The following is a 20,399-nucleotide window of genomic DNA, read 5'->3' on the forward strand; positions in this document are numbered from 1 at the left end:
ACACTAGATCGCGTGTTGAAGTCAATATTACATGAATCGAGTCGACATGTTTGCTTCTTACGATGATGGAATCAGAAGAAATGTGTGTGGTACTTCACTGCATCTGCTGCTCGCCTTTCAGCGTCCCCTATGTCTTATCAGACGAAGATGACTGTGAAATTGGCGGCGATTCAGAGGTTAACGAAGACGCGCAAATCTGCGGACTTACGTGTGAGCCGAAATAGCTCAGTTGGGAGAGCGTTAGACTGAAGATCTAAAGGTCCCTGGTTCGATCCCGGGTTTCGGCAAGCGTATGTTTTGAAGCTGATGCCAATGGAATTGCTCCGAGTCTGTGATGATGTAGGTACAGCCGATAACAAAAATGACTCTATCCTGTAACTGTTCAGGTTGTCTAGTGCTTGCCGTAAGAGGAACACAGTAGGCAACTCCCTGAGAAGTAAGAAAATACGAAAAGTCCTACCGACTGCGTTCCTTTTTTTGTGTCAGGAGGTGAAGAACGTCTCCAACGGAAGCGTGAAATGAGCGAAAACGTGGGAAGCATTGCATTCGAAATGCTTGTGAAATTTCCAATTACTCAGTGAGTGTCGACAAAACACGTAAATCCTCTACTCCAACGTATGAGACCTAACGACTGCTGCGGTTTGTTTTTGCATTGTGTGTCAGCATTCTTCGATAGTCTGCTACGAGCTTAGCGCGACACGTTTGTAGACAGCATTCAGGCGACGTTTAATTAGTAACAGCTCCATGCAGCGATAGCACAGCTGTGAAGGACATGAGTCAATGTACAGCTGTGCATCGTGGGATGTTCTCTATTGTCGTGTGAGCCCGGATAGCTCAGTCGGTAGAGCATTAGGCTTTTAACCTAAGGGTCCAGGGTTCAAGTCCCTGTTCGGGCGGAAATTTTAATACTTTGGTAGCGATTCCTCTGGTAGCGGTGGAAACACTACGGAAAAGAATGCAGCTACGCCGTTTTCTGATGCCACATAGCTTTAAACCGTAGAAGTTGCATGTGTCGGAGAACCTCGACCTACGGGCAGTCGTGGCCGAGTGGTTAAGGCGTCTGACTCGAAATCAGATTCCCTCTGGGAGCGTAGGTTCGAATCCTACCGGCTGCTGTGCGATTTTGCGTAAAGAGGAGCAAATATTTTCACACACGTGAACGCGGTTTGCAAACCGATGGCGCCATCTTCAACAAGACGAAAATTTCCGTTTAACAATACTGAGTGTCGCGACGGCTGCTGCTTACTGTGGCTACCGGTTTTCCTCTCACTGGACGCTGGGACTGCAGAAAGCCGTCGCAGGCCCACGAGTGCGCTCCCGTCATTTTCTCGCGTCGACGCCGAGTTCGTGAGTACACAGACGTGCTTGGAAGCGTTGGACAGAGCCAACATTCATTTCTCTCTTTTTTAAGAATCGCAATTCAGTCATTCGAGTGCGGAAAAAGCAATGGTGCAGCGTTTCTTTTCTTAAGATCTCGCAGCTACTTGCAAGTATGTCGACCACTTAAGACGACAGAAAACTAGCGTCAGCGGTGCGTCAGTGGGAAGTCGGTGAAGTCGCCATTGGAGCCATAAGCCAGTAATTACGTCATGCGAATCACTCGCACGCCACGCAGCTGTACGATAGCTCAGTCGGTAGAGCGTTTGATTTTCAACCAAAGGGTGTTGGGTTCAACGCCATGTCTAGGCGAAAATTAATACACTTTCGTAACGGCTAATGTGCTGGCAATGGAAACACTACAGAAAAGAGTGAGGCCACGCCGCTTTCTGCCATTGGATTGCTTCTAAAGGTGCACTTTCACGTGTCGGAAGACGCTACTGCTACCGGCAGTCGTGGCCGAGTGGTTAAGGCGTCTGACTTGAAATCAGATTCCCTCTGGGAGCGTAGGTTCGAGTCCTGCCGACTGCGGAAATTTTGTAGCTCTCAAAAGATGGGCGTTCAGCTGCATTCTAGCAGTTGCGTCACTACTAAACACGTGGGTCGCCGGCAATGTGCAGTATTATTGGCTGCAGCGCTACAGTCGCACCCAGAAGCCACAGCTCATCGCCTCGTCACACTGCCGTCCACCAGGTGTGAGTGCAAGTGTCGCCTCTCTGGGCAGTGCAGATGTGTCCATTTTAGCTTGCAGACAATTACGTGTAGCAATTTATGAGCTAACGCAAGTCAAATGTTTTAGCGTGTGTATCTGCTAGATACTGCCTCTCACATGGTAGAGAGGCTCACTCCTTCTTGTGTCTCGTTCTCTGCACACGAGTTGCACGTGGCATCGATATAGCAAAGGTTTTCTAGAGAAAGCGAAGTCAATATTACATGAATCGAGTCGACATGTTTGCTTCTTACGATGATGGAATCAGAAGAAATGTGTGTGGTACTTCACTGCATCTGCTGCTCGCCTTTCAGCGTCCCTATGTCTTATCAGACGAAGATGACTGTGAAATTGGCGGCGATTCAGAGGTTAACGAAGACGCGCAAATCTGCGGACTTACGTGTGAGCCGAAATAGCTCAGTTGGGAGAGCGTTAGACTGAAGATCTAAAGGTCCCTGGTTCGATCCCGGTTTCGGCAAGCGTATGTTTTGAAGCTGATGCCAATGAATTGCTCCGAGTCTGTGATGATGTAGGTACAGCCGATAACAAAAATGACTCTATCCTGTAACTGTTCAGGTTGTCTAGTGCTTGCCGTAAGAGGAACACAGGTAGGCAACTCCCTGAGAAGTAAGAAAATACGAAAAGTCCTACCGACTGCGTTCCTTTTTTTTGTGTCAGGAGGTGAAGAACGTCTCCAACGGAAGCGTGAAATGAGCGAAAACGTGGGAAGCATTGCATTCGAAATGCTTGGTGAAATTTCCAATTACTCAGTGAGTGTCGACAAAACACGTAAATCCTCTACTCCAACGTATGAGACCTAACGACTGCTGCGGTTTGTTTTTGCATTGTGTGTCAGCATTCTTCGATAGTCTGCTACGAGCTTAGCGCGACACGTTTGTAGACAGCATTCAGGCGACGTTTAATTAGTAACAGCTCCATGCAGCGATAGCACAGCTGTGAAGGACATGAGTCAATGTACAGCTGTGCATCGTGGGATGTTCTCTATTGTCGTGTGAGCCCGGATAGCTCAGTCGGTAGAGCATTAGGCTTTTAACCTAAGGGTCCAGGGTTCAAGTCCCTGTTCGGGCGGAAATTTTAATACTTTGGTAGCGATTCCTCTGGTAGCGGTGGAAACACTACGGAAAAGAATGCAGCTACGCCGTTTTCTGATGCCACATAGCTTTAAACCGTAGAAGTTGCATGTGTCGGAGAACCTCGACCTACGGGCAGTCGTGGCCGAGTGGTTAAGGCGTCTGACTCGAAATCAGATTCCCTCTGGGAGCGTAGGTTCGAATCCTACCGGCTGCGTGCGATTTTGCGTAAAGAGGAGCAAATATTTTCACACACGTGAACGCGGTTGCAAACCGATGGCGCCATCTTCAACAAGACGAAAATTTCCGTTTAACAATACTGAGTGTCGCGACGGCTGCTGCTTACTGTGGCTACCGGTTCTCCTCTCACTGACGCTGCGACTGCAGAAAGCCGTCGCAGGCCCACGAGTGCGCTCCCGTCATTTTCTCGCGTCGACGCCGAGTTCGTGAGTACACAGACGTGCTTGGAAGCGTTGGACAGAGCCAACATTCATTTCTCTCTTTTTTAAGAATCGCAATTCAGTCATTCGAGTGCGGAAAAAGCAATGGTGCAGCGTTTCTTTTCTTAAGATCTCGCAGCTACTTGCAAGTATGTCGACCACTTAAGACGACAGAAAACTAGCGTCAGCGGTGCGTCAGTGGGAAGTCGGTGAAGTCGCCATTGGAGCCATAAGCCAGTAATTACGTCATGCGAATCACTCGCACGCCACGCAGCTGTACGATAGCTCAGTCGGTAGAGCGTTTGATTTTCAACCAAAGGGTGTTGGGTTCAACGCCATGTCTAGGCGAAAATTAATACACTTTCGTAACGGCTAATGTGCTGGCAATGGAAACACTACAGAAAAGAGTGAGGCCACGCCGCTTTCTGCCATTGGATTGCTTCTAAAGGTGCACTTTTCACGTGTCGGAAGACGCTACTGCTACCGGCAGTCGTGGCCGAGTGGTTAAGGCGTCTGACTTGAAATCAGATTCCCTCTGGGAGCGTAGGTTCGAGTCCTGCCGACTGCGGAAATTTTGTAGCTCTCAAAAGATGGGCGTTCAGCTGCATTCTAGCAGTTGCGTCACTACTAAACACGTGGGTCGCCGGCAATGTGCAGTATTATTGGCTGCAGCGCTACAGTCGCACCCAGAAGCCACAGCTCATCGCCTCGTCACACTGCCGTCCACCAGGTGTGAGTGCAAGTGTCGCCTCTCTGGGCAGTGCAGATGTGTCCATTTTAGCTTGCAGACAATTACGTGTAGCAATTTATGAGCTAACGCAAGTCAAATGTTTTAGCGTGTGTATCTGCTAGATACTGCCTCTCACATGGTAGAGAGGCTCACTCCTTCTTGTGTCTCGTTCTCTGCACACGAGTTGCACGTGGCATCGATATAGCAAAGGTTTTCTAGAGAAAGCGAAGTCAATATTACATGAATCGAGTCGACATGTTTGCTTCTTACGATGATGGAATCAGAAGAAATGTGTGTGGTACTTCACTGCATCTGCTGCTCGCCTTTCAGCGTCCCTATGTCTTATCAGACGAAGATGACTGTGAAATTGGCGGCGATTCAGAGGTTAACGAAGACGCGCAAATCTGCGGACTTACGTGTGAGCCGAAATAGCTCAGTTGGGAGAGCGTTAGACTGAAGATCTAAAGGTCCCTGGTTCGATCCCGGGTTTCGGCAAGCGTATGTTTTGAAGCTGATGCCAATGGAATTGCTCCGAGTCTGTGATGATGTAGGTACAGCCGATAACAAAAATGACTCTATCCTGTAACTGTTCAGGTTGTCTAGTGCTTGCCGTAAGAGGAACACAGTAGGCAACTCCCTGAGAAGTAAGAAAATACGAAAAGTCCTACCGACTGCGTTCCTTTTTTTGTGTCAGGAGGTGAAGAACGTCTCCAACGGAAGCGTGAAATGAGCGAAAACGTGGGAAGCATTGCATTCGAAATGCTTGTGAAATTTCCAATTACTCAGTGAGTGTCGACAAAACACGTAAATCCTCTACTCCAACGTATGAGACCTAACGACTGCTGCGGTTTGTTTTTGCATTGTGTGTCAGCATTCTTCGATAGTCTGCTACGAGCTTAGCGCGACACGTTTGTAGACAGCATTCAGGCGACGTTTAATTAGTAACAGCTCCATGCAGCGATAGCACAGCTGTGAAGGACATGAGTCAATGTACAGCTGTGCATCGTGGGATGTTCTCTGCTGTCGTGTGAGCCCGGATAGCTCAGTCGGTAGAGCATTAGGCTTTTAACCTAAGGGTCCAGGGTTCAAGTCCCTGTTCGGGCGGAAATTTTAATACTTTGGTAGCGATTCCTCTGGTAGCGGTGGAAACACTACGGAAAAGAATGCAGCTACGCCGTTTTCTGATGCCACATAGCTTTAAACCGTAGAAGTTGCATGTGTCGGAGAACCTCGACCTACGGGCAGTCGTGGCCGAGTGGTTAAGGCGTCTGACTCGATATCAGATTCCCTCTGGGAGCGTAGGTTCGAATCCTACCGGCTGCGTGCGATTTTGCGTAAAGAGGAGCAAATATTTTCACACACGTGAACGCGGTTGCAAACCGATGGCGCCATCTTCAACAAGACGAAAATTTCCGTTTAACAATACTGAGTGTCGCGACGGCTGCTGCTTACTGTGGCTACCGGTTTTCCTCTCACTGACGCTGGGACTGCAGAAAGCCGTCGCAGGCCCACGAGTGCGCTCCCGTCATTTTCTCGCGTCGACGCCGAGTTCGTGAGTACACAGACGTGCTTGGAAGCGTTGGACAGAGCCAACATTCATTTCTCTCTTTTTTAAGAATCGCAATTCAGTCATTCGAGTGCGGAAAAAGCAATGGTGCAGCGTTTCTTTTCTTAAGATCTCGCAGCTACTTGCAAGTATGTCGACCACTTAAGACGACAGAAAACTAGCGTCAGCGGTGCGTCAGTGGGAAGTCGGTGAAGTCGCCATTGGAGCCATAAGCCAGTAATTACGTCATGCGAATCACTCGCACGCCACGCAGCTGTACGATAGCTCAGTCGGTAGAGCGTTTGATTTTCAACCAAAGGGTGTTGGGTTCAACGCCACGTCTAGGCGAAAATTAATACACTTTCGTAACGGCTAATGTGCTGGCAATGGAAACACTACAGAAAAGAGTGAGGCCACGCCGCTTTCTGCCATTGGATTGCTTCTAAAGGTGCACTTTCACGTGTCGGAAGACGCTACTGCTACCGGCAGTCGTGGCCGAGTGGTTAAGGCGTCTGACTTGAAATCAGATTCCCTCTGGGAGCGTAGGTTCGAGTCCTGCCGACTGCGGAAATTTTGTAGCTCTCAAAAGATGGGCGTTCAGCTGCATTCTAGCAGTTGCGTCACTACTAAACACGTGGGTCGCCGGCAATGTGCAGTATTATTGGCTGCAGCGCTACAGTCGCACCCAGAAGCCACAGCTCATCGCCTCGTCACACTGCCGTCCACCAGGTGTGAGTGCAAGTGTCGCCTCTCTGGGCAGTGCAGATGTGTCCATTTTAGCTTGCAGACAATTACGTGTAGCAATTTATGAGCTAACGCAAGTCAAATGTTTTAGCGTGTGTATCTGCTAGATACTGCCTCTCACATGGTAGAGAGGCTCACTCCTTCTTGTGTCTCGTTCTCTGCACACGAGTTGCACGTGGCATCGATATAGCAAAGGTTTTCTAGAGAAAGCGAAGTCAATATTACATGAATCGAGTCGACATGTTTGCTTCTTACGATGATGGAATCAGAAGAAATGTGTGTGGTACTTCACTGCATCTGCTGCTCGCCTTTCAGCGTCCCTATGTCTTATCAGACGAAGATGACTGTGAAATTGGCGGCGATTCAGAGGTTAACGAAGACGCGCAAATCTGCGGACTTACGTGTGAGCCGAAATAGCTCAGTTGGGAGAGCGTTAGACTGAAGATCTAAAGGTCCCTGGTTCGATCCCGGGTTTCGGCAAGCGTATGTTTTGAAGCTGATGCCAATGGAATTGCTCCGAGTCTGTGATGATGTAGGTACAGCCGATAACAAAAATGACTCTATCCTGTAACTGTTCAGGTTGTCTAGTGCTTGCCGTAAGAGGAACACAGTAGGCAACTCCCTGAGAAGTAAGAAAATACGAAAAGTCCTACCGACTGCGTTCCTTTTTTTGTGTCAGGAGGTGAAGAACGTCTCCAACGGAAGCGTGAAATGAGCGAAAACGTGGGAAGCATTGCATTCGAAATGCTTGTGAAATTTCCAATTACTCAGTGAGTGTCGACAAAACACGTAAATCCTCTACTCCAACGTATGAGACCTAACGACTGCTGCGGTTTGTTTTTGCATTGTGTGTCAGCATTCTTCGATAGTCTGCTACGAGCTTAGCGCGACACGTTTGTAGACAGCATTCAGGCGACGTTTAATTAGTAACAGCTCCATGCAGCGATAGCACAGCTGTGAAGGACATGAGTCAATGTACAGCTGTGCATCGTGGGATGTTCTCTGCTGTCGTGTGAGCCCGGATAGCTCAGTCGGTAGAGCATTAGGCTTTTAACCTAAGGGTCCAGGGTTCAAGTCCCTGTTCGGGCGGAAATTTTAATACTTTGGTAGCGATTCCTCTGGTAGCGGTGGAAACACTACGGAAAAGAATGCAGCTACGCCGTTTTCTGATGCCACATAGCTTTAAACCGTAGAAGTTGCATGTGTCGGAGAACCTCGACCTACGGGCAGTCGTGGCCGAGTGGTTAAGGCGTCTGACTCGATATCAGATTCCCTCTGGGAGCGTAGGTTCGAATCCTACCGGCTGCGTGCGATTTTGCGTAAAGAGGAGCAAATATTTTCACACACGTGAACGCGGTTGCAAACCGATGGCGCCATCTTCAACAAGACGAAAATTTCCGTTTAACAATACTGAGTGTCGCGACGGCTGCTGCTTACTGTGGCTACCGGTTTTCCTCTCACTGACGCTGGGACTGCAGAAAGCCGTCGCAGGCCCACGAGTGCGCTCCCGTCATTTTCTCGCGTCGACGCCGAGTTCGTGAGTACACAGACGTGCTTGGAAGCGTTGGACAGAGCCAACATTCATTTCTCTCTTTTTTAAGAATCGCAATTCAGTCATTCGAGTGCGGAAAAAGCAATGGTGCAGCGTTTCTTTTCTTAAGATCTCGCAGCTACTTGCAAGTATGTCGACCACTTAAGACGACAGAAAACTAGCGTCAGCGGTGCGTCAGTGGGAAGTCGGTGAAGTCGCCATTGGAGCCATAAGCCAGTAATTACGTCATGCGAATCACTCGCACGCCACGCAGCTGTACGATAGCTCAGTCGGTAGAGCGTTTGATTTTCAACCAAAGGGTGTTGGGTTCAACGCCACGTCTAGGCGAAAATTAATACACTTTCGTAACGGCTAATGTGCTGGCAATGGAAACACTACAGAAAAGAGTGAGGCCACGCCGCTTTCTGCCATTGGATTGCTTCTAAAGGTGCACTTTCACGTGTCGGAAGACGCTACTGCTACCGGCAGTCGTGGCCGAGTGGTTAAGGCGTCTGACTTGAAATCAGATTCCCTCTGGGAGCGTAGGTTCGAGTCCTGCCGACTGCGGAAATTTTGTAGCTCTCAAAAGATGGGCGTTCAGCTGCATTCTAGCAGTTGCGTCACTACTAAACACGTGGGTCGCCGGCAATGTGCAGTATTATTGGCTGCAGCGCTACAGTCGCACCCAGAAGCCACAGCTCATCGCCTCGTCACACTGCCGTCCACCAGGTGTGAGTGCAAGTGTCGCCTCTCTGGGCAGTGCAGATGTGTCCATTTTAGCTTGCAGACAATTACGTGTAGCAATTTATGAGCTAACGCAAGTCAAATGTTTTAGCGTGTGTATCTGCTAGATACTGCCTCTCACATGGTAGAGAGGCTCACTCCTTCTTGTGTCTCGTTCTCTGCACACGAGTTGCACGTGGCATCGATATAGCAAAGGTTTTCTAGAGAAAGCGAAGTCAATATTACATGAATCGAGTCGACATGTTTGCTTCTTACGATGATGGAATCAGAAGAAATGTGTGTGGTACTTCACTGCATCTGCTGCTCGCCTTTCAGCGTCCCTATGTCTTATCAGACGAAGATGACTGTGAAATTGGCGGCGATTCAGAGGTTAACGAAGACGCGCAAATCTGCGGACTTACGTGTGAGCCGAAATAGCTCAGTTGGGAGAGCGTTAGACTGAAGATCTAAAGGTCCCTGGTTCGATCCCGGGTTTCGGCAAGCGTATGTTTTGAAGCTGATGCCAATGGAATTGCTCCGAGTCTGTGATGATGTAGGTACAGCCGATAACAAAAATGACTCTATCCTGTAACTGTTCAGGTTGTCTAGTGCTTGCCGTAAGAGGAACACAGTAGGCAACTCCCTGAGAAGTAAGAAAATACGAAAAGTCCTACCGACTGCGTTCCTTTTTTTGTGTCAGGAGGTGAAGAACGTCTCCAACGGAAGCGTGAAATGAGCGAAAACGTGGGAAGCATTGCATTCGAAATGCTTGTGAAATTTCCAATTACTCAGTGAGTGTCGACAAAACACGTAAATCCTCTACTCCAACGTATGAGACCTAACGACTGCTGCGGTTTGTTTTTGCATTGTGTGTCAGCATTCTTCGATAGTCTGCTACGAGCTTAGCGCGACACGTTTGTAGACAGCATTCAGGCGACGTTTAATTAGTAACAGCTCCATGCAGCGATAGCACAGCTGTGAAGGACATGAGTCAATGTACAGCTGTGCATCGTGGGATGTTCTCTGCTGTCGTGTGAGCCCGGATAGCTCAGTCGGTAGAGCATTAGGCTTTTAACCTAAGGGTCCAGGGTTCAAGTCCCTGTTCGGGCGGAAATTTTAATACTTTGGTAGCGATTCCTCTGGTAGCGGTGGAAACACTACGGAAAAGAATGCAGCTACGCCGTTTTCTGATGCCACATAGCTTTAAACCGTAGAAGTTGCATGTGTCGGAGAACCTCGACCTACGGGCAGTCGTGGCCGAGTGGTTAAGGCGTCTGACTCGATATCAGATTCCCTCTGGGAGCGTAGGTTCGAATCCTACCGGCTGCGTGCGATTTTGCGTAAAGAGGAGCAAATATTTTCACACACGTGAACGCGGTTGCAAACCGATGGCGCCATCTTCAACAAGACGAAAATTTCCGTTTAACAATACTGAGTGTCGCGACGGCTGCTGCTTACTGTGGCTACCGGTTTTCCTCTCACTGACGCTGGGACTACAGAAAGCCGTCGCAGGCCCACGAGTGCGCTCCCGTCATTTTCTCGCGTCGACGCCGAGTTCGTGAGTACACAGACGTGCTTGGAAGCGTTGGACAGAGCCAACATTCATTTCTCTCTTTTTTAAGAATCGCAATTCAGTCATTCGAGTGCGGAAAAAGCAATGGTGCAGCGTTTCTTTTCTTAAGATCTCGCAGCTACTTGCAAGTATGTCGACCACTTAAGACGACAGAAAACTAGCGTCAGCGGTGCGTCAGTGGGAAGTCGGTGAAGTCGCCATTGGAGCCATAAGCCAGTAATTACGTCATGCGAATCACTCGCACGCCACGCAGCTGTACGATAGCTCAGTCGGTAGAGCGTTTGATTTTCAACCAAAGGGTGTTGGGTTCAACGCCACGTCTAGGCGAAAATTAATACACTTTCGTAACGGCTAATGTGCTGGCAATGGAAACACTACAGAAAAGAGTGAGGCCACGCCGCTTTCTGCCATTGGATTGCTTCTAAAGGTGCACTTTCACGTGTCGGAAGACGCTACTGCTACCGGCAGTCGTGGCCGAGTGGTTAAGGCGTCTGACTTGAAATCAGATTCCCTCTGGGAGCGTAGGTTCGAGTCCTGCCGACTGCGGAAATTTTGTAGCTCTCAAAAGATGGGCGTTCAGCTGCATTCTAGCAGTTGCGTCACTACTAAACACGTGGGTCGCCGGCAATGTGCAGTATTATTGGCTGCAGCGCTACAGTCGCACCCAGAAGCCACAGCTCATCGCCTCGTCACACTGCCGTCCACCAGGTGTGAGTGCAAGTGTCGCCTCTCTGGGCAGTGCAGATGTGTCCATTTTAGCTTGCAGACAATTACGTGTAGCAATTTATGAGCTAACGCAAGTCAAATGTTTTAGCGTGTGTATCTGCTAGATACTGCCTCTCACATGGTAGAGAGGCTCACTCCTTCTTGTGTCTCGTTCTCTGCACACGAGTTGCACGTGGCATCGATATAGCAAAGGTTTTCTAGAGAAAGCGAAGTCAATATTACATGAATCGAGTCGACATGTTTGCTTCTTACGATGATGGAATCAGAAGAAATGTGTGTGGTACTTCACTGCATCTGCTGCTCGCCTTTCAGCGTCCCTATGTCTTATCAGACGAAGATGACTGTGAAATTGGCGGCGATTCAGAGGTTAACGAAGACGCGCAAATCTGCGGACTTACGTGTGAGCCGAAATAGCTCAGTTGGGAGAGCGTTAGACTGAAGATCTAAAGGTCCCTGGTTCGATCCCGGGTTTCGGCAAGCGTATGTTTTGAAGCTGATGCCAATGGAATTGCTCCGAGTCTGTGATGATGTAGGTACAGCCGATAACAAAAATGACTCTATCCTGTAACTGTTCAGGTTGTCTAGTGCTTGCCGTAAGAGGAACACAGTAGGCAACTCCCTGAGAAGTAAGAAAATACGAAAAGTCCTACCGACTGCGTTCCTTTTTTTGTGTCAGGAGGTGAAGAACGTCTCCAACGGAAGCGTGAAATGAGCGAAAACGTGGGAAGCATTGCATTCGAAATGCTTGTGAAATTTCCAATTACTCAGTGAGTGTCGACAAAACACGTAAATCCTCTACTCCAACGTATGAGACCTAACGACTGCTGCGGTTTGTTTTTGCATTGTGTGTCAGCATTCTTCGATAGTCTGCTACGAGCTTAGCGCGACACGTTTGTAGACAGCATTCAGGCGACGTTTAATTAGTAACAGCTCCATGCAGCGATAGCACAGCTGTGAAGGACATGAGTCAATGTACAGCTGTGCATCGTGGGATGTTCTCTGCTGTCGTGTGAGCCCGGATAGCTCAGTCGGTAGAGCATTAGGCTTTTAACCTAAGGGTCCAGGGTTCAAGTCCCTGTTCGGGCGGAAATTTTAATACTTTGGTAGCGATTCCTCTGGTAGCGGTGGAAACACTACGGAAAAGAATGCAGCTACGCCGTTTTCTGATGCCACATAGCTTTAAACCGTAGAAGTTGCATGTGTCGGAGAACCTCGACCTACGGGCAGTCGTGGCCGAGTGGTTAAGGCGTCTGACTCGATATCAGATTCCCTCTGGGAGCGTAGGTTCGAATCCTACCGGCTGCGTGCGATTTTGCGTAAAGAGGAGCAAATATTTTCACACACGTGAACGCGGTTGCAAACCGATGGCGCCATCTTCAACAAGACGAAAATTTCCGTTTAACAATACTGAGTGTCGCGACGGCTGCTGCTTACTGTGGCTACCGGTTTTCCTCTCACTGACGCTGGGACTGCAGAAAGCCGTCGCAGGCCCACGAGTGCGCTCCCGTCATTTTCTCGCGTCGACGCCGAGTTCGTGAGTACACAGACGTGCTTGGAAGCGTTGGACAGAGCCAACATTCATTTCTCTCTTTTTTAAGAATCGCAATTCAGTCATTCGAGTGCGGAAAAAGCAATGGTGCAGCGTTTCTTTTCTTAAGATCTCGCAGCTACTTGCAAGTATGTCGACCACTTAAGACGACAGAAAACTAGCGTCAGCGGTGCGTCAGTGGGAAGTCGGTGAAGTCGCCATTGGAGCCATAAGCCAGTAATTACGTCATGCGAATCACTCGCACGCCACGCAGCTGTACGATAGCTCAGTCGGTAGAGCGTTTGATTTTCAACCAAAGGGTGTTGGGTTCAACGCCACGTCTAGGCGAAAATTAATACACTTTCGTAACGGCTAATGTGCTGGCAATGGAAACACTACAGAAAAGAGTGAGGCCACGCCGCTTTCTGCCATTGGATTGCTTCTAAAGGTGCACTTTCACGTGTCGGAAGACGCTACTGCTACCGGCAGTCGTGGCCGAGTGGTTAAGGCGTCTGACTTGAAATCAGATTCCCTCTGGGAGCGTAGGTTCGAGTCCTGCCGACTGCGGAAATTTTGTAGCTCTCAAAAGATGGGCGTTCAGCTGCATTCTAGCAGTTGCGTCACTACTAAACACGTGGGTCGCCGGCAATGTGCAGTATTATTGGCTGCAGCGCTACAGTCGCACCCAGAAGCCACAGCTCATCGCCTCGTCACACTGCCGTCCACCAGGTGTGAGTGCAAGTGTCGCCTCTCTGGGCAGTGCAGATGTGTCCATTTTAGCTTGCAGACAATTACGTGTAGCAATTTATGAGCTAACGCAAGTCAAATGTTTTAGCGTGTGTATCTGCTAGATACTGCCTCTCACATGGTAGAGAGGCTCACTCCTTCTTGTGTCTCGTTCTCTGCACACGAGTTGCACGTGGCATCGATATAGCAAAGGTTTTCTAGAGAAAGCGAAGTCAATATTACATGAATCGAGTCGACATGTTTGCTTCTTACGATGATGGAATCAGAAGAAATGTGTGTGGTACTTCACTGCATCTGCTGCTCGCCTTTCAGCGTCCCTATGTCTTATCAGACGAAGATGACTGTGAAATTGGCGGCGATTCAGAGGTTAACGAAGACGCGCAAATCTGCGGACTTACGTGTGAGCCGAAATAGCTCAGTTGGGAGAGCGTTAGACTGAAGATCTAAAGGTCCCTGGTTCGATCCCGGGTTTCGGCAAGCGTATGTTTTGAAGCTGATGCCAATGGAATTGCTCCGAGTCTGTGATGATGTAGGTACAGCCGATAACAAAAATGACTCTATCCTGTAACTGTTCAGGTTGTCTAGTGCTTGCCGTAAGAGGAACACAGTAGGCAACTCCCTGAGAAGTAAGAAAATACGAAAAGTCCTACCGACTGCGTTCCTTTTTTTGTGTCAGGAGGTGAAGAACGTCTCCAACGGAAGCGTGAAATGAGCGAAAACGTGGGAAGCATTGCATTCGAAATGCTTGTGAAATTTCCAATTACTCAGTGAGTGTCGACAAAACACGTAAATCCTCTACTCCAACGTATGAGACCTAACGACTGCTGCGGTTTGTTTTTGCATTGTGTGTCAGCATTCTTCGATAGTCTGCTACGAGCTTAGCGCGACACGTTTGTAGACAGCATTCAGGCGACGTTTAATTAGTAACAGCTCCATGCAGCGATAGCACAGCTGTGAAGGACATGAGTCAATGTACAGCTGTGCATCGTGGGATGTTCTCTGCTGTCGTGTGAGCCCGGATAGCTCAGTCGGTAGAGCATTAGGCTTTTAACCTAAGGGTCCAGGGTTCAAGTCCCTGTTCGGGCGGAAATTTTAATACTTTGGTAGCGATTCCTCTGGTAGCGGTGGAAACACTACGGAAAAGAATGCAGCTACGCCGTTTTCTGATGCCACATAGCTTTAAACCGTAGAAGTTGCATGTGTCGGAGAACCTCGACCTACGGGCAGTCGTGGCCGAGTGGTTAAGGCGTCTGACTCAAAATCAGATTCCCTCTGGGAGCGTAGGTTCGAATCCTACCGGCTGCGTGCGATTTTGCGTAAAGAGGAGCAAATATTTTCACACACGTGAACGCGGTTGCAAACCAATGGCGCCATCTTCAACAAGACGAAAATTTCCGTTTAACAATACTGAGTGTCGCGACGGCTGCTGCTTACTGTGGCTACCGGTTTTCCTCTCACTGACGCTGGGACTGCAGAAAGCCGTCGCAGGCCCACGAGTGCGCTCCCGTCATTTTCTCGCGTCGACGCCGAGTTCGTGAGTACACAGACGTGCTTGGAAGCGTTGGACAGAGCCAACATTCATTTCTCTCTTTTTTAAGAATCGCAATTCAGTCATTCGAGTGCGGAAAAAGCAATGGTGCAGCGTTTCTTTTCTTAAGATCTCGCAGCTACTTGCAAGTATGTCGACCACTTAAGACGACAGAAAACTAGCGTCAGCGGTGCGTCAGTGGGAAGTCGGTGAAGTCGCCATTGGAGCCATAAGCCAGTAATTACGTCATGCGAATCACTCGCACGCCACGCAGCTGTACGATAGCTCAGTCGGTAGAGCGTTTGATTTTCAACCAAAGGGTGTTGGGTTCAACGCCACGTCTAGGCGAAAATTAATACACTTTCGTAACGGCTAATGTGCTGGCAATGGAAACACTACAGAAAAGAGTGAGGCCACGCCGCTTTCTGCCATTGGATTGCTTCTAAAGGTGCACTTTCACGTGTCGGAAGACGCTACTGCTACCGGCAGTCGTGGCCGAGTGGTTAAGGCGTCTGACTTGAAATCAGATTCCCTCTGGGAGCGTAGGTTCGAGTCCTGCCGACTGCGGAAATTTTGTAGCTCTCAAAAGATGGGCGTTCAGCTGCATTCTAGCAGTTGCGTCACTACTAAACACGTGGGTCGCCGGCAATGTGCAGTATTATTGGCTGCAGCGCTACAGTCGCACCCAGAAGCCACAGCTCATCGCCTCGTCACACTGCCGTCCACCAGGTGTGAGTGCAAGTGTCGCCTCTCTGGGCAGTGCAGATGTGTCCATTTTAGCTTGCAGACAATTACGTGTAGCAATTTATGAGCTAACGCAAGTCAAATGTTTTAGCGTGTGTATCTGCTAGATACTGCCTCTCACATGGTAGAGAGGCTCACTCCTTCTTGTGTCTCGTTCTCTGCACACGAGTTGCACGTGGCATCGATATAGCAAAGGTTTTCTAGAGAAAGCGAAGTCAATATTACATGAATCGAGTCGACATGTTTGCTTCTTACGATGATGGAATCAGAAGAAATGTGTGTGGTACTTCACTGCATCTGCTGCTCGCCTTTCAGCGTCCCTATGTCTTATCAGACGAAGATGACTGTGAAATTGGCGGCGATTCAGAGGTTAACGAAGACGCGCAAATCTGCGGACTTACGTGTGAGCCGAAATAGCTCAGTTGGGAGAGCGTTAGACTGAAGATCTAAAGGTCCCTGGTTCGATCCCGGGTTTCGGCAAGCGTATGTTTTGAAGCTGATGCCAATGGAATTGCTCCGAGTCTGTGATGATGTAGGTACAGCCGATAACAAAAATGACTCTATCCTGTAACTGTTCAGGTTGTCTAGTGCTTGCCGTAAGAGGAACACAGTAGGCAACTCCCTGAGAAGTAAGAAAATACGAAAAGTCCTACCGACTGCGTTCCTTTTTTTGTGTCAGGAGGTGAAGAACGTCTCCAACGGAAGCGTGAAATGAGCGAAAACGTGGGAAGCATTGCATTCGAAATGCTTGTGAAATTTCCAATTACTCAGTGAGTGTCGACAAAACACGTAAATCCTCTACTCCAACGTATGAGACCTAACGACTGCTGCGGTTTGTTTTTGCATTGTGTGTCAGCATTCTTCGATAGTCTGCTACGAGCTTAGCGCGACACGTTTGTAGACAGCATTCAGGCGACGTTTAATTAGTAACAGCTCCATGCAGCGATAGCACAGCTGTGAAGGACATGAGTCAATGTACAGCTGTGCATCGTGGGATGTTCTCTATTGTCGTGTGAGCCCGGATAGCTCAGTCGGTAGAGCATTAGGCTTTTAACCTAAGGGTCCAGGGTTCAAGTCCCTGTTCGGGCGGAAATTTTAATACTTTGGTAGCGATTCCTCTGGTAGCGGTGGAAACACTACGGAAAAGAATGCAGCTACGCCGTTTTCTGATGCCACATAGCTTTAAACCGTAGAAGTTGCATGTGTCGGAGAACCTCGACCTACGGGCAGTCGTGGCCGAGTGGTTAAGGCGTCTGACTCGAAATCAGATTCCCTCTGGGAGCGTAGGTTCGAATCCTACCGGCTGCGTGCGATTTTGCGTAAAGAGGAGCAAATATTTTCACACACGTGAACGCGGTTGCAAACCGATGGCGCCATCTTCAACAAGACGAAAATTTCCGTTTAACAATACTGAGTGTCGCGACGGCTGCTGCTTACTGTGGCTACCGGTTTTCCTCTCACTGACGCTGGGACTGCAGAAAGCCGTCGCAGGCCCACGAGTGCGCTCCCGTCATTTTCTCGCGTCGACGCCGAGTTCGTGAGTACACAGACGTGCTTGGAAGCGTTGGACAGAGCCAACATTCATTTCTCTCTTTTTTAAGAATCGCAATTCAGTCATTCGAGTGCGGAAAAAGCAATGGTGCAGCGTTTCTTTTCTTAAGATCTCGCAGCTACTTGCAAGTATGTCGACCACTTAAGACGACAGAAAACTAGCGTCAGCGGTGCGTCAGTGGGAAGTCGGTGAAGTCGCCATTGGAGCCATAAGCCAGTAATTACGTCATGCGAATCACTCGCACGCCACGCAGCTGTACGATAGCTCAGTCGGTAGAGCGTTTGATTTTCAACCAAAGGGTGTTGGGTTCAACGCCATGTCTAGGCGAAAATTAATACACTTTCGTAACGGCTAATGTGCTGACAATGGAAACACTACAGAAAAGAGTGAGGCCACGCCGCTTTCTGCCATTGGATTGCTTCTAAAGGTGCACTTTCACGTGTCGGAAGACGCTACTGCTACCGGCAGTCGTGGCCGAGTGGTTAAGGCGTCTGACTTGAAATCAGATTCCCTCTGGGAGCGTAGGTTCGAGTCCTGCCGACTGCGGAAATTTTGTAGCTCTCAAAAGATGGGCGTTCAGCTGCATTCTAGCAGTTGCGTCACTACTAAACACGTGGGTCGCCGGCAATGTGCAGTATTATTGGCTGCAGCGCTACAGTCGCACCCAGAAGCCACAGCTCATCGCCTCGTCACACTGCCGTCCACCAGGTGTGAGTGCAAGTGTCGCCTCTCTGGGCAGTGCAGATGTGTCCATTTTAGCTTGCAGACAATTACGTGTAGCAATTTATGAGCTAACGCAAGTCAAATGTTTTAGCGTGTGTATCTGCTAGATACTGCCTCTCACATGGTAGAGAGGCTCACTCCTTCTTGTGTCTCGTTCTCTGCACACGAGTTGCACGTGGCATCGATATAGCAAAGGTTTTCTAGAGAAAGCGAAGTCAATATTACATGAATCGAGTCGACATGTTTGCTTCTTACGATGATGGAATCAGAAGAAATGTGTGTGGTACTTCACTGCATCTGCTGCTCGCCTTTCAGCGTCCCTATGTCTTATCAGACGAAGATGACTGTGAAATTGGCGGCGATTCAGAGGTTAACGAAGACGCGCAAATCTGCGGACTTACGTGTGAGCCGAAATAGCTCAGTTGGGAGAGCGTTAGACTGAAGATCTAAAGGTCCCTGGTTCGATCCCGGGTTTCGGCAAGCGTATGTTTTGAAGCTGATGCCAATGGAATTGCTCCGAGTCTGTGATGATGTAGGTACAGCCGATAACAAAAATGACTCTATCCTGTAACTGTTCAGGTTGTCTAGTGCTTGCCGTAAGAGGAACACAGTAGGCAACTCCCTGAGAAGTAAGAAAATACGAAAAGTCCTACCGACTGCGTTCCTTTTTTTGTGTCAGGAGGTGAAGAACGTCTCCAACGGAAGCGTGAAATGAGCGAAAACGTGGGAAGCATTGCATTCGAAATGCTTGTGAAATTTCCAATTACTCAGTGAGTGTCGACAAAACACGTAAATCCTCTACTCCAACGTATGAGACCTAACGACTGCTGCGGTTTGTTTTTGCATTGTGTGTCAGCATTCTTCGATAGTCTGCTACGAGCTTAGCGCGACACGTTTGTAGACAGCATTCAGGCGACGTTTAATTAGTAACAGCTCCATGCAGCGATAGCACAGCTGTGAAGGACATGAGTCAATGTACAGCTGTGCATCGTGGGATGTTCTCTGCTGTCGTGTGAGCCCGGATAGCTCAGTCGGTAGAGCATTAGGCTTTTAACCTAAGGGTCCAGGGTTCAAGTCCCTGTTCGGGCGGAAATTTTAATACTTTGGTAGCGATTCCTCTGGTAGCGGTGGAAACACTACGGAAAAGAATGCAGCTACGCCGTTTTCTGATGCCACATAGCTTTAAACCGTAGAAGTTGCATGTGTCGGAGAACCTCGACCTACGGGCAGTCGTGGCCGAGTGGTTAAGGCGTCTGACTCAAAATCAGATTCCCTCTGGGAGCGTAGGTTCGAATCCTACCGGCTGCGTGCGATTTTGCGTAAAGAGGAGCAAATATTTTCACACACGTGAACGCGGTTGCAAACCAATGGCGCCATCTTCAACAAGACGAAAATTTCCGTTTAACAATACTGAGTGTCGCGACGGCTGCTGCTTACTGTGGCTACCGGTTTTCCTCTCACTGACGCTGGGACTGCAGAAAGCCGTCGCAGGCCCACGAGTGCGCTCCCGTCATTTTCTCGCGTCGACGCCGAGTTCGTGAGTACACAGACGTGCTTGGAAGCGTTGGACAGAGCCAACATTCATTTCTCTCTTTTTTAAGAATCGCAATTCAGTCATTCGAGTGCGGAAAAAGCAATGGTGCAGCGTTTCTTTTCTTAAGATCTCGCAGCTACTTGCAAGTATGTCGACCACTTAAGACGACAGAAAACTAGCGTCAGCGGTGCGTCAGTGGGAAGTCGGTGAAGTCGCCATTGGAGCCATAAGCCAGTAATTACGTCATGCGAATCACTCGCACGCCACGCAGCTGTACGATAGCTCAGTCGGTAGAGCGTTTGATTTTCAACCAAAGGGTGTTGGGTTCAACGCCATGTCTAGGCGAAAATTAATACACTTTCGTAACGGCTAATGTGCTGGCAATGGAAACACTACAGAAAAGAGTGAGGCCACGCCGCTTTCTGCCATTGGATTGCTTCTAAAGGTGCACTTTCACGTGTCGGAAGACGCTACTGCTACCGGCAGTCGTGGCCGAGTGGTTAAGGCGTCTGACTTGAAATCAGATTCCCTCTGGGAGCGTAGGTTCGAGTCCTGCCGACTGCGGAAATTTTGTAGCTCTCAAAAGATGGGCGTTCAGCTGCATTCTAGCAGTTGCGTCACTACTAAACACGTGGGTCGCCGGCAATGTGCAGTATTATTGGCTGCAGCGCTACAGTCGCACCCAGAAGCCACAGCTCATCGCCTCGTCACACTGCCGTCCACCAGGTGTGAGTGCAAGTGTCGCCTCTCTGGGCAGTGCAGATGTGTCCATTTTAGCTTGCAGACAATTACGTGTAGCAATTTATGAGCTAACGCAAGTCAAATGTTTTAGCGTGTGTATCTGCTAGATACT

The 20,399-nt window shown here is 49.0% G+C and overlaps 36 non-coding genes across 36 annotated transcripts; all 36 read left to right on the forward strand.

Annotated features, from left to right (window-relative positions):
- Positions 1-214: 214 nt before the first annotated feature.
- On the forward strand, positions 215-287 carry Trnaf-gaa (transfer RNA phenylalanine (anticodon GAA)). The gene has a single exon. It is a non-coding gene; the product is annotated as a tRNA-Phe (tRNA).
- A 536-nt stretch (positions 288-823) lies between these two features.
- Positions 824-896, forward strand: Trnak-uuu (transfer RNA lysine (anticodon UUU)). Its single transcript has one exon. It is a non-coding gene; the product is annotated as a tRNA-Lys (tRNA).
- A 137-nt stretch (positions 897-1,033) lies between these two features.
- On the forward strand, positions 1,034-1,115 carry Trnas-cga (transfer RNA serine (anticodon CGA)). The gene has a single exon. It is a non-coding gene; the product is annotated as a tRNA-Ser (tRNA).
- A 711-nt stretch (positions 1,116-1,826) lies between these two features.
- On the forward strand, positions 1,827-1,908 carry Trnas-uga (transfer RNA serine (anticodon UGA)). Its single transcript has one exon. It is a non-coding gene; the product is annotated as a tRNA-Ser (tRNA).
- A 584-nt stretch (positions 1,909-2,492) lies between these two features.
- Positions 2,493-2,564, forward strand: Trnaf-gaa (transfer RNA phenylalanine (anticodon GAA)). Its single transcript has one exon. It is a non-coding gene; the product is annotated as a tRNA-Phe (tRNA).
- Positions 2,565-3,102: 538 nt separating this feature from the next.
- Positions 3,103-3,175, forward strand: Trnak-uuu (transfer RNA lysine (anticodon UUU)). The gene has a single exon. It is a non-coding gene; the product is annotated as a tRNA-Lys (tRNA).
- Positions 3,176-3,312: 137 nt separating this feature from the next.
- On the forward strand, positions 3,313-3,394 carry Trnas-cga (transfer RNA serine (anticodon CGA)). Its single transcript has one exon. It is a non-coding gene; the product is annotated as a tRNA-Ser (tRNA).
- Positions 3,395-4,103: 709 nt separating this feature from the next.
- On the forward strand, positions 4,104-4,185 carry Trnas-uga (transfer RNA serine (anticodon UGA)). The gene has a single exon. It is a non-coding gene; the product is annotated as a tRNA-Ser (tRNA).
- A 584-nt stretch (positions 4,186-4,769) lies between these two features.
- Trnaf-gaa (transfer RNA phenylalanine (anticodon GAA)) lies at positions 4,770-4,842 on the forward strand. The gene has a single exon. It is a non-coding gene; the product is annotated as a tRNA-Phe (tRNA).
- A 536-nt stretch (positions 4,843-5,378) lies between these two features.
- On the forward strand, positions 5,379-5,451 carry Trnak-uuu (transfer RNA lysine (anticodon UUU)). Its single transcript has one exon. It is a non-coding gene; the product is annotated as a tRNA-Lys (tRNA).
- A 137-nt stretch (positions 5,452-5,588) lies between these two features.
- On the forward strand, positions 5,589-5,670 carry Trnas-cga (transfer RNA serine (anticodon CGA)). Its single transcript has one exon. It is a non-coding gene; the product is annotated as a tRNA-Ser (tRNA).
- A 708-nt stretch (positions 5,671-6,378) lies between these two features.
- On the forward strand, positions 6,379-6,460 carry Trnas-uga (transfer RNA serine (anticodon UGA)). The gene has a single exon. It is a non-coding gene; the product is annotated as a tRNA-Ser (tRNA).
- Positions 6,461-7,044: 584 nt separating this feature from the next.
- Positions 7,045-7,117, forward strand: Trnaf-gaa (transfer RNA phenylalanine (anticodon GAA)). The gene has a single exon. It is a non-coding gene; the product is annotated as a tRNA-Phe (tRNA).
- A 536-nt stretch (positions 7,118-7,653) lies between these two features.
- On the forward strand, positions 7,654-7,726 carry Trnak-uuu (transfer RNA lysine (anticodon UUU)). Its single transcript has one exon. It is a non-coding gene; the product is annotated as a tRNA-Lys (tRNA).
- A 137-nt stretch (positions 7,727-7,863) lies between these two features.
- Positions 7,864-7,945, forward strand: Trnas-cga (transfer RNA serine (anticodon CGA)). The gene has a single exon. It is a non-coding gene; the product is annotated as a tRNA-Ser (tRNA).
- A 708-nt stretch (positions 7,946-8,653) lies between these two features.
- Positions 8,654-8,735, forward strand: Trnas-uga (transfer RNA serine (anticodon UGA)). The gene has a single exon. It is a non-coding gene; the product is annotated as a tRNA-Ser (tRNA).
- Positions 8,736-9,319: 584 nt separating this feature from the next.
- On the forward strand, positions 9,320-9,392 carry Trnaf-gaa (transfer RNA phenylalanine (anticodon GAA)). The gene has a single exon. It is a non-coding gene; the product is annotated as a tRNA-Phe (tRNA).
- Positions 9,393-9,928: 536 nt separating this feature from the next.
- On the forward strand, positions 9,929-10,001 carry Trnak-uuu (transfer RNA lysine (anticodon UUU)). Its single transcript has one exon. It is a non-coding gene; the product is annotated as a tRNA-Lys (tRNA).
- Positions 10,002-10,138: 137 nt separating this feature from the next.
- On the forward strand, positions 10,139-10,220 carry Trnas-cga (transfer RNA serine (anticodon CGA)). The gene has a single exon. It is a non-coding gene; the product is annotated as a tRNA-Ser (tRNA).
- A 708-nt stretch (positions 10,221-10,928) lies between these two features.
- Positions 10,929-11,010, forward strand: Trnas-uga (transfer RNA serine (anticodon UGA)). The gene has a single exon. It is a non-coding gene; the product is annotated as a tRNA-Ser (tRNA).
- Positions 11,011-11,594: 584 nt separating this feature from the next.
- Positions 11,595-11,667, forward strand: Trnaf-gaa (transfer RNA phenylalanine (anticodon GAA)). The gene has a single exon. It is a non-coding gene; the product is annotated as a tRNA-Phe (tRNA).
- A 536-nt stretch (positions 11,668-12,203) lies between these two features.
- Trnak-uuu (transfer RNA lysine (anticodon UUU)) lies at positions 12,204-12,276 on the forward strand. Its single transcript has one exon. It is a non-coding gene; the product is annotated as a tRNA-Lys (tRNA).
- A 137-nt stretch (positions 12,277-12,413) lies between these two features.
- Trnas-cga (transfer RNA serine (anticodon CGA)) lies at positions 12,414-12,495 on the forward strand. The gene has a single exon. It is a non-coding gene; the product is annotated as a tRNA-Ser (tRNA).
- Positions 12,496-13,203: 708 nt separating this feature from the next.
- On the forward strand, positions 13,204-13,285 carry Trnas-uga (transfer RNA serine (anticodon UGA)). Its single transcript has one exon. It is a non-coding gene; the product is annotated as a tRNA-Ser (tRNA).
- A 584-nt stretch (positions 13,286-13,869) lies between these two features.
- On the forward strand, positions 13,870-13,942 carry Trnaf-gaa (transfer RNA phenylalanine (anticodon GAA)). Its single transcript has one exon. It is a non-coding gene; the product is annotated as a tRNA-Phe (tRNA).
- A 536-nt stretch (positions 13,943-14,478) lies between these two features.
- Positions 14,479-14,551, forward strand: Trnak-uuu (transfer RNA lysine (anticodon UUU)). Its single transcript has one exon. It is a non-coding gene; the product is annotated as a tRNA-Lys (tRNA).
- A 137-nt stretch (positions 14,552-14,688) lies between these two features.
- Trnal-caa (transfer RNA leucine (anticodon CAA)) lies at positions 14,689-14,770 on the forward strand. Its single transcript has one exon. It is a non-coding gene; the product is annotated as a tRNA-Leu (tRNA).
- Positions 14,771-15,478: 708 nt separating this feature from the next.
- Trnas-uga (transfer RNA serine (anticodon UGA)) lies at positions 15,479-15,560 on the forward strand. The gene has a single exon. It is a non-coding gene; the product is annotated as a tRNA-Ser (tRNA).
- A 584-nt stretch (positions 15,561-16,144) lies between these two features.
- Trnaf-gaa (transfer RNA phenylalanine (anticodon GAA)) lies at positions 16,145-16,217 on the forward strand. Its single transcript has one exon. It is a non-coding gene; the product is annotated as a tRNA-Phe (tRNA).
- Positions 16,218-16,753: 536 nt separating this feature from the next.
- Positions 16,754-16,826, forward strand: Trnak-uuu (transfer RNA lysine (anticodon UUU)). Its single transcript has one exon. It is a non-coding gene; the product is annotated as a tRNA-Lys (tRNA).
- Positions 16,827-16,963: 137 nt separating this feature from the next.
- On the forward strand, positions 16,964-17,045 carry Trnas-cga (transfer RNA serine (anticodon CGA)). Its single transcript has one exon. It is a non-coding gene; the product is annotated as a tRNA-Ser (tRNA).
- Positions 17,046-17,753: 708 nt separating this feature from the next.
- Trnas-uga (transfer RNA serine (anticodon UGA)) lies at positions 17,754-17,835 on the forward strand. The gene has a single exon. It is a non-coding gene; the product is annotated as a tRNA-Ser (tRNA).
- Positions 17,836-18,419: 584 nt separating this feature from the next.
- Trnaf-gaa (transfer RNA phenylalanine (anticodon GAA)) lies at positions 18,420-18,492 on the forward strand. The gene has a single exon. It is a non-coding gene; the product is annotated as a tRNA-Phe (tRNA).
- Positions 18,493-19,028: 536 nt separating this feature from the next.
- Positions 19,029-19,101, forward strand: Trnak-uuu (transfer RNA lysine (anticodon UUU)). Its single transcript has one exon. It is a non-coding gene; the product is annotated as a tRNA-Lys (tRNA).
- A 137-nt stretch (positions 19,102-19,238) lies between these two features.
- Trnal-caa (transfer RNA leucine (anticodon CAA)) lies at positions 19,239-19,320 on the forward strand. Its single transcript has one exon. It is a non-coding gene; the product is annotated as a tRNA-Leu (tRNA).
- A 708-nt stretch (positions 19,321-20,028) lies between these two features.
- On the forward strand, positions 20,029-20,110 carry Trnas-uga (transfer RNA serine (anticodon UGA)). Its single transcript has one exon. It is a non-coding gene; the product is annotated as a tRNA-Ser (tRNA).
- The last annotated feature ends 289 nt before the right edge of the window (positions 20,111-20,399 follow it).

Source organism: Schistocerca gregaria, unplaced genomic scaffold (genome assembly GCF_023897955.1).
Source record: "Schistocerca gregaria isolate iqSchGreg1 unplaced genomic scaffold, iqSchGreg1.2 ptg000359l, whole genome shotgun sequence".
Taxonomy (NCBI): Eukaryota; Metazoa; Arthropoda; class Insecta; order Orthoptera; family Acrididae; genus Schistocerca; species Schistocerca gregaria.